At 37.2% G+C, this 12,966-nt stretch overlaps 2 pseudogenes; both read right to left on the bottom strand.

Annotated features, from left to right (window-relative positions):
* Positions 1 to 451: 451 nt before the first annotated feature.
* LOC134477751 (olfactory receptor 8B8-like) lies at positions 452 to 1,414 on the bottom strand (annotated as a pseudogene).
* Positions 1,415 to 8,371: 6,957 nt separating this feature from the next.
* LOC100731208 (olfactory receptor 8B3-like) lies at positions 8,372 to 9,123 on the bottom strand (annotated as a pseudogene).
* Between the last annotated feature and the right edge of the window lie 3,843 nt (positions 9,124 to 12,966).

Genomic DNA, 12,966 nt, shown 5'->3' with positions numbered 1-12,966 from the left:
TACCTTCATTATGAAGGAGAGTTTGGAGCAGACAGCTGAATCATCTGTTTAAAATTTCTTCCATCTTCCCAGATTTTTGACAATGAGGAAGCTGTCAGAAAATGAGTCCCTGGTGACTGAATTTCTTCTCGCTGGACTAACAGATCGCCCGCAGCTCCAGACACCCCTCTTTTACCTGTTTCTGCTGATTTACATTGTCACGCTGGCTGGAAACTTAGGACTGATTTCTCAGATTGCTCTCAGTTCTCAACTCCACAGCCCCATGTACTATTTCCTCTTCAACCTCTCCTCCATCGATCTCTGTTACTCATCTGCTTTCACTCCCCAAATGCTGATCAAATTTTTCAAAGAAAAATAACATCTCCTCTGTAAGGTGCATAACTGAGTTGTTTTTCTTTCTCTTCTTTGTCATCTCTGAGTGCTACATGTTGATCGCAATGGCCTATGACCACTATGTGGCCACCATGCTATATAAGGTCACCATGTCCCAGCAGGTCTGTTCTGGGCTATCTCCAGCTTTGCTGGAGCCAGTGCTCACACAGGCTGCATGCTTCACCTGATTTGCAGGGCCACTGTCACCAACCATTACTTGTGTGACATCCTGCCCCTGCTCCATAGACAGGACTGCAGAAGAATGAAGGTACATAAATGCCCCCGATTCAAAGAAAACAGAAACAACGATTATATGCAAACTACAAGTGCTAAAGGCTTTAAACCTTCCTTCAGCAGAACAGATGCGAAGAATGCTGCGGAGGATGAATGTGTAAGAGACAATGAGAATAAGGCTGGGCACACCAACATCAAAGCCTACGACAATGAGCACCACCAGCTAATTGGCCTGAGTGCTAGTGCAAGACAGCTCCAGCAGGGAAGGATGTCACACATGTAGTGACTGATGGTGTTGGCCTCACAGACAGTCAACCTCAGCATGCACCTTGTGTGGGCCCAGGCGCCAGCAAACGCTCCCACATACACAACCACAGCCAACAGGGAGCAGACTCGAGGGGATATGGTCACTGTGTATCGCAGGGGCTTGCAGATTGCAACATAGCAGTCATAGGCCATGACTGTCAACACATAGCATTATGCACTGACAAATAAGCACAGAAAAAGAGCTGAGTCATGCATCCTGCATAGGAAATGTTGTTTATCTTCAAAACAAAATTTACCAGTAGTTTTGGGTAATAACAGAAGAGTAGCGGAGTGCAATAAAGGATAAAATGAAGAGGAAGTGATACATGGGAGTGTGAAGGTGGGAATTCCATCTGATCAGAGTGAGTAAGGCCAGGTTTCTTGCCACAGTGACCATATAGATTACTAGGAAGAGAAAGAAGAAAGAGGGCTTTGTCCCTGAGTATTCGGTTAACCCCACCAGGATAAACTCAGTGACAAGGGTCGTGTTTCCAATGGCCATTCTCTTCAGGCAGGATCTGGAGCACAGGAAAGTGGAGTTATATTTGATGCAGAATCCAAATTTGCCATGCAGTGCTCTGCCCATTTCCTTCTGGATCCCAGAAGCCCGGAGACTCCACAAAGGTTTAGTTTATTTTCTAGAAAGTTCCATCTGGCTCTGCCTGTATGAGGAAAGCAGATGCATGGGAGTGAGAAGCACAGCGTAACCATCAGAGGGTGATGTGTAAAGAGAGGAAGTGGAGCAGATGCTTCTTTGCTTCAGCTGTGGCTAACCTGTCCTCCAGTTTCTTTGCGTTAATTTTTACTCACTACACTCTGGCTTCCCTGAGCTGGAAATTGGGTGCTATGCAGGCCGCACGCCATGAGCACTATGTCCACTGCAGACTTCAGGAAACAGAAACGATGTTCCTTTACTCCCAAAGACGCACAGCAAGACAGTAAGTTAGCCACTCAGGGAATCTGTGTGTCCTTTATAGAAAACTTGCTACAGGGCAGAAAGATTGAAGGCCCTGAAAATTCTGTCCTCTCAGTGGTGCTTCTTACTTCTACTTTCTTCCCACACAAACCTTGTTATTATCTGCAACTCGGGGGTTGAGAAAATCAGAAAAGGTCACAGGACATAAACACCTGAAGACTCAGTGCTCACCCTTCTTATTCCAGAGGCTTCTGAACTGTTCTTGTGGTATCTGCACTACTTTTCCCCAAAGAGAAATAACTCTGCGGCTTCGGGACTTAATAATTCTGAACCGAAGCCCCCTCCTCTTTGTGTGAGGAACAGCTCACTTCACTCATAAATCAGCCTTTGAGTTGCTCTGAGACTTAAAGACCATGAGTTTTAATTAAGAGTTTCCCAGCTATGATAATTAAACTACAGAAACAAAGCCCAAGGAACATTCTTTCCTCTCAATTAATAGCAAGTGGCATTTTGTAGATCATTTTATCCTAAGCATCAAGTACTTTGGGAATTAATTCTGAATCTTAGTCAGAAATCTCCACCATTAAAATATTTTAGGCAAAATGGATTTTAAACAAATGTTTATACAGAAATGAAGATTTTTTACACTGGTATTTGTAGAGATGATACTATATTCAGATTTCAGCTCGGAAACCACCCATCCTCCAGGGTGCATGAAATAGAAAACTTACTCTATGTTCTTCTCTCTCAATGTGCTTCTTTGATTTGCACACAGTTGTTAACATAGGTAATGTATATGATATATTTTAAAATGTTACAGATTTATATATATATCCTCACACATATGCAATTTTATGTTTTAACATCTATCATTATGTGCTACATTGGGCTTTACACAGTTGATCACAAATTTCTGCCTTTTACCTTTTTCAATAGTATTTCCTTTTCTTAATCAGCTCTACAATCCCATCTCTCCCCAGTATTCACGTGTATATTTTAGCATGCACATGCCCATAGTTTCCTAGTTACTCATATAATCAAGCTCATTTGAGTCTTCACACTTGATACCCAAAGTACACATTTTTTCTCTTTCTGTTGTTAGTTAAAAGCACTTTATTGAGATATCTCCTATATCCTGATTTATGGATATATCATAACATATGCAAGCATTCCACATCAATGGAATAACTATTTTTCAGGTTTTTAATCACCAAAAGCAATACCAAAATTATCATTACTAAATAAACATCTTGATATGACAGTTTATTTCCATGTCATTTTTCATTTACTATCATGTAGTTTCTAAAAAAACTGTAACCACAGGCAGTTTTGCGAAATCATCTTCATCTCTCCCACCACACGCACCAGTAATCATGGTAGTGCTTTATAAGTGTGACAGTCTGCTAGTGCTATGCATTGCTGCTCCTTTAATTGCATTTTCCTGTCTACTACACAGCTGAGGGATCTTGTCATAAATTTGTAAATCTTTTTAATTGTTTTTCTATAACTGGCTTATCAATGTCCTTTTCTCATTTCTCTCTGTTCTCTCTCCCTTTTTTTGTTCCATGAGAGGATATACTGGACACTACTTTTGTGGGTGTCATTTGTCATTAAGATTTAAACTACATTTTTCTTTTATTTTCAATCCACTGAAATGTGTAGCATTTCTTTTGTTCAGGAAAAACATGCAAAACATTTGCAGTAAAAATATCACAGTTACCTGTATACTTCTTCTCTAACATAACTTTGCATAACTTTACAGCCTTTAGGACTAAATTTTGGCTTCATCTGTAGCCACCTACAGTTTACTGCCAAGGCCAGGAAGGTCAGGGATCATCTTTTTAAACTCTCTGAGTTTGTTTTCAATCTTCTACACTCCATTTAACTTAGAGAAGAAGCTCGGGTCCCAGAAGTCGGCAGGCATTCACATCTTGACAGTGCTCTGTCCCTGTCCCCACCGCAGTGGACCTCTCCCCTGCATGCTCCCATTCACCATAAGCCTTTACTCTTTTCAGACATGCAAGTTACCCATAACATCTGTCCCCACAGATGCTTCTCCAGATGTCTGCTCTAAATATCACCTTCTGATGAATTAGGAACCGTGTGTATTTTATCTTTGTATTTCTGATATGTAACTAATCCTGACACCAACATTATTCTCTCCTTTTGTTTGCTTCCCAGAGACAGTGGGGCTAGACTGGAACTGCTCTAAGGCTGGACCTCAAAATACAAATTCAGTGTGGTTGACTACGAAACATTTTATTGAGAATTTGGCTAGTGAACTAGTGTTTCAATATCATATTCTTGTTTTAATATGAGAACATGCAGTGATGAGAATCATAAATTCATGAACTCAATACATGCACTGATTCATTCCCAATTCATGACACAGATCTCCTTTATGCTCATAATGGGAGACTTCACCACAAGAGAAGGAAGAGAATACTAGTGGAGTTGATTTTCTTTCAGGTTTTCTGCTCAGGAAGCTCTTCATTGTGATACACCTGTGTAACTCAGGAAAGCCTATCTTTATTAGAAGATTTTAAATTTGGATACTGATTGGCCTTAATAGCACATATTAAAATATTACCTACACTTCTAAATCAAAGCTGAGTTGCTGAATAGGCTGAAATTAAGAAATGACTATGAGAAACCTTTTTTTTAAGTAAAAAGGCACCTGTAATTTTGATTTGTTTCAATAAAATCTATACTAAGATCTCTTCTTTTCAACTTACTGTTACATAATTTCTATAGCATTTATGAATATCTGTCCATGTGAATATTACAATTCATATTTTAAAAGGAGGATTCTCTTTTCATACATATATATATGAATATACGTATATTTTATAAATCTTTGATAAACATAGACATAGTGAACTAATTACCACAGTAAAGGAAATTAATGTATTATTCTCTTCAAACAATTACTTTTTATACATATGGGAAAGCATCTAAATTGTCTTTTCCAGTGATTGTTTTGAAAAATTATTAAGCATAAAACTAATATTAATGAGTTAGCCACTTCCTCATCATGGAATCAAAATACCCAACACTCACAATTTAAAGGTGGAATGATTTAGTTTTACATTTTCAGTGATTCAGAAATGTCTGAAGTGGGAAAACTTTTTACAGCACAGCAGCCAGAGAGTAGACAGTGAGGGAAGAGCCCTAGAGAAACATGCAGAGTCCTTCCAGGTCACCCTCCAAGTGACCTTCTCTTTCATGTCTTCCATCTAGGGGCACCTCCTTCCTGACACCACATCAGGCTTCGTTTCATGAGTGGATTAATTCATTAGCGAGCATAGCACCTGCATGAGCCAATCACCTTCCAGAAACCAATTCCCTCTACACATGAGCATCTTGGGGACATCCTAGATTTAATGCATAGAAAATATACATGACAGCCATCAAATTAGTCAACCTAAACATAACCACAAGCTTGAACCCTGCATCTACATTTAAATCTACATTTCCCTTCAATTACCTTCATCACCACCAAAATTATCATTATATGCTGTCTGTGTGTTTAACTATTTGAAGATTCTATATATAAATGAGATTATGAATTACTTCCCTTTCTGTACCATGCTTATTACCCTTCATATATTTTCCTCCAGATTTAGCTCATATGTTGTCACAAGCATACGAGTTTCTTTGAAAGGCTAAAAATATTCCAGTGTGTACATATATATCACCACACTGCTTTATCCATTCACTTGCCAAAGGACCCTTAACCTGCTACATATCTTACTGTGACTAACGCTGTGGTGAATATGAGAGGGCGGCCACCTCAGAGGAATTAACATCTTTGTCTGTGGAAGAAGGTAGGATTCTGGGTCAAGTGTTAATCTGAACTTGAATTTAGTTAACTTTATGAGTTTTTTTTTAATGGTTGCAATAACCTATATTTTCAACCAAGAGAATACAAAGCTCCTTTCCTTTATACCCTTGCTAAAAATGTCTCTGTCTTTTTTATTATGACCATGCCAGCAGGTGTGTGGTAATGTTTCACCATGATTTTCACCTGAATTTTCCTGGTATTAGTGATGTGAAGCAGCGTGTAACCATCATACAGAACTACAACTAGAGTATCCCAGAACCTTTTCAGATCTTTACTAAGAGGATCTTTTTTCCCTCAAAATTACAAGCTATGACATTAACATAAAAATAATCTTTCAGAGAAAATTCAGGCAAATCCCATAACTTCCAATTTAACTCTCAGCTATGACAACCCCAAATCTTTTATATGTTCTCCATTATTTCTTTAGTGCAATTCACCTAATAAATAATAACAACCAAAACCTGTGGGTAATTCTATGTAGTTTATGTAAACAGCCAGACTTAGCCTCCTTTTGAAGATATCCAAATAGATAACTAGAGCTTAGCTTAGTGGCTAATCAGCCATTTTTTTAAAGCTCTCCTGCCTTCAACTTTTTAAAAAGTGCATTTAAAATGACTTAATTTTAAAAGAAACCTACCTTTTATAAAAAAAATAGACATTCTTTGTATTTTGACATTCTTCAGATGAAAGATCAGGATTCCTGTTTGGTGCAGACCTGATCACATGAGTAGTAACGAAATGCACAAGGAATAGCCCAGCTCTGCGATGCCTGCAAAGGAACCAACTGACACTCGAGCTAATCTTAATTAATTGAAAAACTTTTATTAACAAAACAATTTCACCTGTTATATATAAAAAGAATTTTCTGAAAACAGTCACAATGTCACAGTGTTGATATTTGAGTGTTCAGGGAAGAAATTGTAACTTTCTTAAAATAAGAATTTAGCTGTCTACATACAAACAAGTCAATAAAAGCATGTATTCTGAAAACAAAAATACCCAAATATAAAATAGAAAACAGAAAAAGCAGAAAATGGCATGCATTTTTACAGTTCCTTGGGAAAATATTTAAATTGTCACTTGTGACATCAGGCTAAGAATTTTAGAGTAGTCACTTTTTTGTTGTTTGCTCACAAGGAAAATCATCTACCACTCTGCTTAAAGACTTAAACTCCATATGGAAATAACATATGAAAGCCAGATGTGATTTAATTATTCCCTGATCCTCCTGCCCTCTAAGATGAACTTTCTTTAAAACAAAATAACACAAACCTGTATCAGAGACAGAAAAAAAATTATGACCTTCATATTGCTAGTTTCTTCCACAAAAGAGAGATAATAGCCTCCGTCTTCCTACTCGTTTACTCTTGTATTCAAAAGATTTATCAAAACTTTATAGATGGCTTTATAAATTACAGCACTCTACAAAACACACTCAGAGTAAAATGCTGTTGAAATTTTCATTGGCATTCTCCACACAGAAATATCTTTTTAATTGTCCTTTCTTTAAAAAACCAGTCTGAGTTCTGTTCTCTTTCAAGTCAGTAACCTCTCAATTAAAATTCCTTGAAAGTCAATTCGAACTTTTTCCCAGACAACTCTGTTTCAAATTTGAGGCACTCGCCTCTCAGCTGAAAGGTATTCTCTTTCCCAACAAAAAGATCTATCACATTATTATCATGATCAACAACAACAACAATAATAATAATGTAACAGTAACCCTTAGACAATTTTGTGAATTCTCCTAGAATAGCATCAACTTTCAAAGCAGAGTCACTTTCTTATATTTCATATTTAATTAAATAGTCTGAGGACGTGAAATGAAAATATTCCAGAAAAAGTGGTAGGCCTGACATTGGAGGACTAATGGTCTAGTCGCGGCTTTTTCTTTAAAGAGCTATAGCGCTGCTGAGTACTTTATTGACCTCCTTCAACGTAGGAATCTCACCTATAAAAAAGTCATGTGCTGATAGACTAGTATTGGCGATTTCAACTCTATGGGATATATACATATTCTCTTTGAGTAAAAGCCTTTCTGTGTTAATAGCTGTAATGTGGGCAGCATTGGATAGATTATGCAGGATGTATTGGATAGATTTTGCAGTTATGTCTGTGTCTGTGAGCATCACCCTTAGGAAAACACACATTGCCCAGTGGAGGACGGGAAGCACAGAGTGGAGACAAATCACCTAGTTCATGTTTTGTTGTAAAGTTCCATAGGAACGGTGCTGAGTCAATGATGCAATGTCCACCAAGATTTCCTTTATTAATTCATATGAAGAAACATCCATTATTTTTGAGGAAAAGATCATAGTGACAATGAAAAAAGAAAAATAAGAAAATTCTTTTCCAAAGTTGATTTGTAAACAGTAAAGTTGGTAGAGGAGAAATTGTGGATCTGGCAAGAGAAGAAATAAAAACTGCTGCAAAAATTTAAAAACTAAAGCAAGGTTCAAATTTCCTCCTTTAGATAAAAAAGAAACATAAGAAACTGCCACTGAATTACTTTAAATAAGGATAATCTCTTCACAATTTCACAGACATATTGAATTTGATCAAAAGTTTTAGGGCTGGGGATTTACCTCAGCGGCATAAGCGCCTGCCTTCCAAGCAGGCAGTAGTGAGTTCAATCTCCGGTACCTACAAAAAAGAAAAAGACCAAAAAAAAAAAAAAAAAAAAAAAAAAAAAAAAAAAAAAATTAAAAAAAGTTTCCCTTCCTCAAGGTTTTTGTCAGGGCAAGTTTAACATCTTTATTCCTTAAACTATAGATTAAAGGATTCCTCATAGGAACCATAATAGTGTAGAAAACCGAAGAGTTTTTTCTCTCATCCATAGACCCAGCAGAGGATGGTTTGAGATACATGTGTGCACATGATCTAAAGAACAGAGAAACTGCAACTATGTGGGAGCTGTAGGTGCTGAAGGCTTTGGACCTGCCCCCCATGGAGCTTAGCTGAAAAATGTTACAGAGGATGAAAATGTAAGAGATGAAGATGGTGGTACTGGGCACAATGATGTTGATCCCCACCACAATGAAAACCTCTAATTCATTGATGTAGGTGCTGGTGCAGGAGAGCTCAAGCAGAGGGAAAATGTCACAGAAAAAGTGGTTGATGGTGTTTGCATCACAGAAGGTCAGCCTCAGCATGCATCCCTTGTGGGTCATGGCACCAGAAAACGCCATCAGGTAGGAGCCAAGCATAAGGCTGACACACACTCTGGAGGACATGGTCGTGTTATACAGAAGTGAGTTACAGATGGCCGCATAGCAGCCATAGGCCATTGAGGTCACAATGTAACATTCAGAAATGATAAAAAAACTGAAAAAGTACAGCTGGGCCACGCACCCTCTGTAAGAGATGTGAAGTTCATTAACATTTTGGGTGTAAACACAAAAGAATAACAGAGATCAATAAATGACAAGTTGAAGAGGAAAAAGTACACTGGGTGTGTGTAGATGTGAGTTCAGCCCAATTAGAGTTACCAAACCCAAATTCCCCATCACAGTTACCATGTACATCACTATGAACAGGAAGAAGGGGCCCCTAACTCCCTTAGTTGGAGATCAGGCTTGTCTGCCAATCCCATCAGGACAAATTCATTCACCAAAGAGTCATTTTCAGGTGCCATTCTTCTCTGAGACAGCCTGTGGGCAGAGAAAAAGCAGGTTCCATGAGACATCTCCTAACTTGTCCAAAGATATGTGAGGAATGTCTGGAAATAACAACCTACCTATAAAGGATTCACCTTTAATATCGCCATGATAGGAGCAACACTGCCTTCTTCTTAGAGCCTAAACATCTAATCATAGTGAAGAGCATTACCAACTTAGCCAGGGAGCTGAGGCCAGCACTGCTACAAGGAAACATGATTGCCAGTGAAATCAAGCAAACAGGGAGAAAAGTGCTAGGTCATATAAGTATATAATTGTCTCCCTCTCATATTATCATTTCTTTCCTTGCTTGGAACCTTCCTTTACCCAAAAGAACTGGAGGCAGAGGCTTTTCCTCTTCATGTTGACCTTTAAAACCAGTTAGGTTCTGATGAGGTTGGAATCATGAACAGTTTCTACTCTAAAACAAAAGAAACAGACTCTAGAAATCATATAGTTACTGCCCCCTGTCACAGGGAAACTTCTTGAAAAATGACAGGTACAGTTATTAACAAAAAAATTACTCATAAAAATACCCCATATCCACTAATCCTCTGAAGTCTCTTTGTTACCCTCAAATACATTCTTCTACTAGTTTCGCTTGAGTCTTAGGTTGTGGATAATCAAAAAATTATATATTTAAGAACCTGGACTTTATCTCAAAGTATGACCTTAGAATGCTAAGCATAATAAACAAGACACAGGCAGAAATAATTCTGACTCTTACCTAAATGTAAAAATATAACATAGCTACATTTACATAAACAAATAATAGGATGATGCCATTGGCTAGTGGAGGAAAAGATCTGGTGAGATTGACCAAAGACTCAAGTTACTCAGTTATACAAGATAATTAAGCTTTGGAGATGTATTTTGCAAAATGTTTACAGTAGTTAACAGTGTAACCTTGCATAATTACAATTAGATGAGAAGATCTAAGTTCTCCTTTTGCTATGTGCATATGCATACGGAGTACACACAACAAGGGTGACTACCGCAAACAGCGGATATGTTAATCATACTCTTTGTCCAGATCATTTTATAATCTTTATGTCAGCACATCAATTTATATGCTTCTAACTATAAGTGCTAGTAATTTCTGAAGGAAAGTGCTAGTAATTTCTGTTATTAATGCAAAGCATTAATAACACTAGATTTCAAAACTTACCTTCCTTAAGAGAGGAAATTTTAATCTTTCCTTATTATTTTTTACCCTTGTGGCATGCAAAGGACAAATCAGTTTTTCAGGCTTTGTTTGCTTCAATTTCAGGAGGACATGGCATAGACTAATTGTTCTTATTTCCTGGAAATCTTCCTGAAATGATGGCAATAATTAATAATGAGAAGTATTTCTCCTATAAAAAAATCAGTCTTGAAGAAAAATAAAAATCATTTCCTGTCACATTTTCTACTGCACACGAAGCCAGAAGGTTTTTTTGTTTTGTTTTTGTATTTTTTCCTTTTCATCCTTACCGGGGATCGAACTCACAAGTGCCAGCTTACAAGGCAGGCGTTTATACCGCTGAGCTAAATCCCTCACCCTAAAGCCAGAAGTCTTAATATGAGTTTAATGACATAATGCTTTTGGCTACAAGCAAGGAAGATGCTTCTGAGTGTCTTGGGAGAACAGACCTCGACATAGGGAAGGAAATGAAGGGATTGTGTTTACTCCTTAAAGCATGACCTGTCTTAAGTCTTTAGAGACTCCGTTCTTCACTCGGGTTTTTCTTCTCTTTAGGGATTGTACATCCCCCATTTCCCATTTACCTTGATCTCTTAAGGGAATTTTATTGTGTTCTTCTCTCTTTATTCCCACATCTCTAACAGTGATTATCCATGGAGTGTATTCCAAATGTCTATGTTTGTTTATCTGAAAATTTTAAAGGACCATAGTGATTCCCTGCACTGTCATTCCTGTGATTACTCCAAAGTACCTTTTAATGCGTGGCATGTACACTAGAGTTTTAACCTCTAAACACTGACTGGAAATGTCTACCTGAGAATCCTGCTGAGGAAAATGGTGATAAAGTCAGCGATTTCTAAATTTCTCACAGAAAAAAAAGTAGATAGAGACTCAAAAGATTTTTGTGTGAATTCTGCTCCAAATTTCCTCATTCCAATATTTGGAAGAATTGCTTAGCATCTCTGTACAACATATTCACATTTGTAGAATAGTGATGGATTAAATAACACTAGATTGTTGTTCACTGCATGATTGAATTTTAAAAAGATATGAGGGGCTGGGAATTTATCTCAGCAGCTCAATTGCCTACCTGGTAAGCACAAGGTCCTGAGTTCGATCCCCAGTACAGAGCCCACACCCCAAAATATATATATATATATATATATATATATATATATATATATATATGAGAAAGTCCACGTCAAAATTATACTCTGAGTGAGGGAAATAGTCCACTATCAATTGCTATGGCTTGTGTCTAGATGTCTCCAGAAAGCCTCATGGCATTTCAGTAGAGAGGAAGAGTTTGATTGGTCTTTTCCCGGTTCTCTGTCCAGAAGAACTGAGCTTTTCTTATTGTCACTGTTTACTGATATTCTCCTGTTGCCATTTTCTTCAACTCTAGATCAGGAACACTAAAGGTAAAAAGAAAATATGAGGATCTCATTGGTATACCTTCTTTTGTTTCTTCAGATTCGTAAGACATTTGCCTTTTATATATTTTAGAGCCTTTTCATCTTTGTTTTATATATAGGTTCCAGGATTTTGAGTTGTATGTAAAAGGAGAAATATTTAATTTAGTGTATATTCTCAGAGGTGTATTTCCTTGCATATTATTTCTTCTTTCATTTAAAAAATAAAAAAATAGAAATAAAAAGGTAACAATTTCAAATAAGACTAACAGGAGAGTAATAATAACTAATACATTGCATATTATTATCTTTACAGTAGTTACTCAGAGTACAAGACACAGGGATGAAATTTCCAAACAGTATGACCACAAACATTTCTTACCAATGAACTGAGGGTGAGTAGGTGATATTGTTTCTATTTATATCTATTTTTAGGGGCTTACATTAGAAGGCTGGATATTTTCTGGCAAATGGAATTGCATGTGTATTGCTTTATTTATGCTGACAGCAACCCTGCAATGGAGAGAGTGTCTTTTAGGAAGGAGATGAAGACAAAGAGAAGTTAAGCAAATGATTCCAGAGTTGTACAACCCAGTATGTGTTAGAATGAATTTATTTAGATTACTCCCTCACCACTTCATTTGACAGTGTCTTCTTCACCAGTCTTTCCAATTTTCAAGGTAAGAACAGCTTTGGAATCTGCCCAAACCCTGTCTTGTAAAAGATAGTTAGTTTTTATCATTCCTTTAGAAGATCTGGTTCAATGGGCTTTTCTCTTCAGCCTGACTCCCACATATACTGACATTGAGTTCCTCAAGACTGAAGGCTAGAAGACATGCCAAAGGGAGCTGTAAGATGGGAGTCTTAGTGGTTCTTGAACAGAGTGATATTTGGTATTGTGTTTAGCTCTTTGATAAGATCATCACTCTGTCACTGTTATATGATATTAATAAATTAGCACCTATTAATAAATTTTAAAAGTTATAAGGAGTCAAGAAAAAACTTTATTACTTAAGTCAGTATGTTAAATGTTTTAAGTAAGTTGT

This window comes from Cavia porcellus, unplaced genomic scaffold (genome assembly GCF_034190915.1).
Source record: "Cavia porcellus strain 051 isolate PalLab524CR breed Dunkin Hartley unplaced genomic scaffold, mCavPor4.1 scaffold_9, whole genome shotgun sequence".
In the NCBI taxonomy this organism is placed as follows: domain Eukaryota; kingdom Metazoa; phylum Chordata; class Mammalia; order Rodentia; family Caviidae; genus Cavia; species Cavia porcellus.
This window is presented reverse-complemented; position numbering and strand designations above follow the sequence as displayed.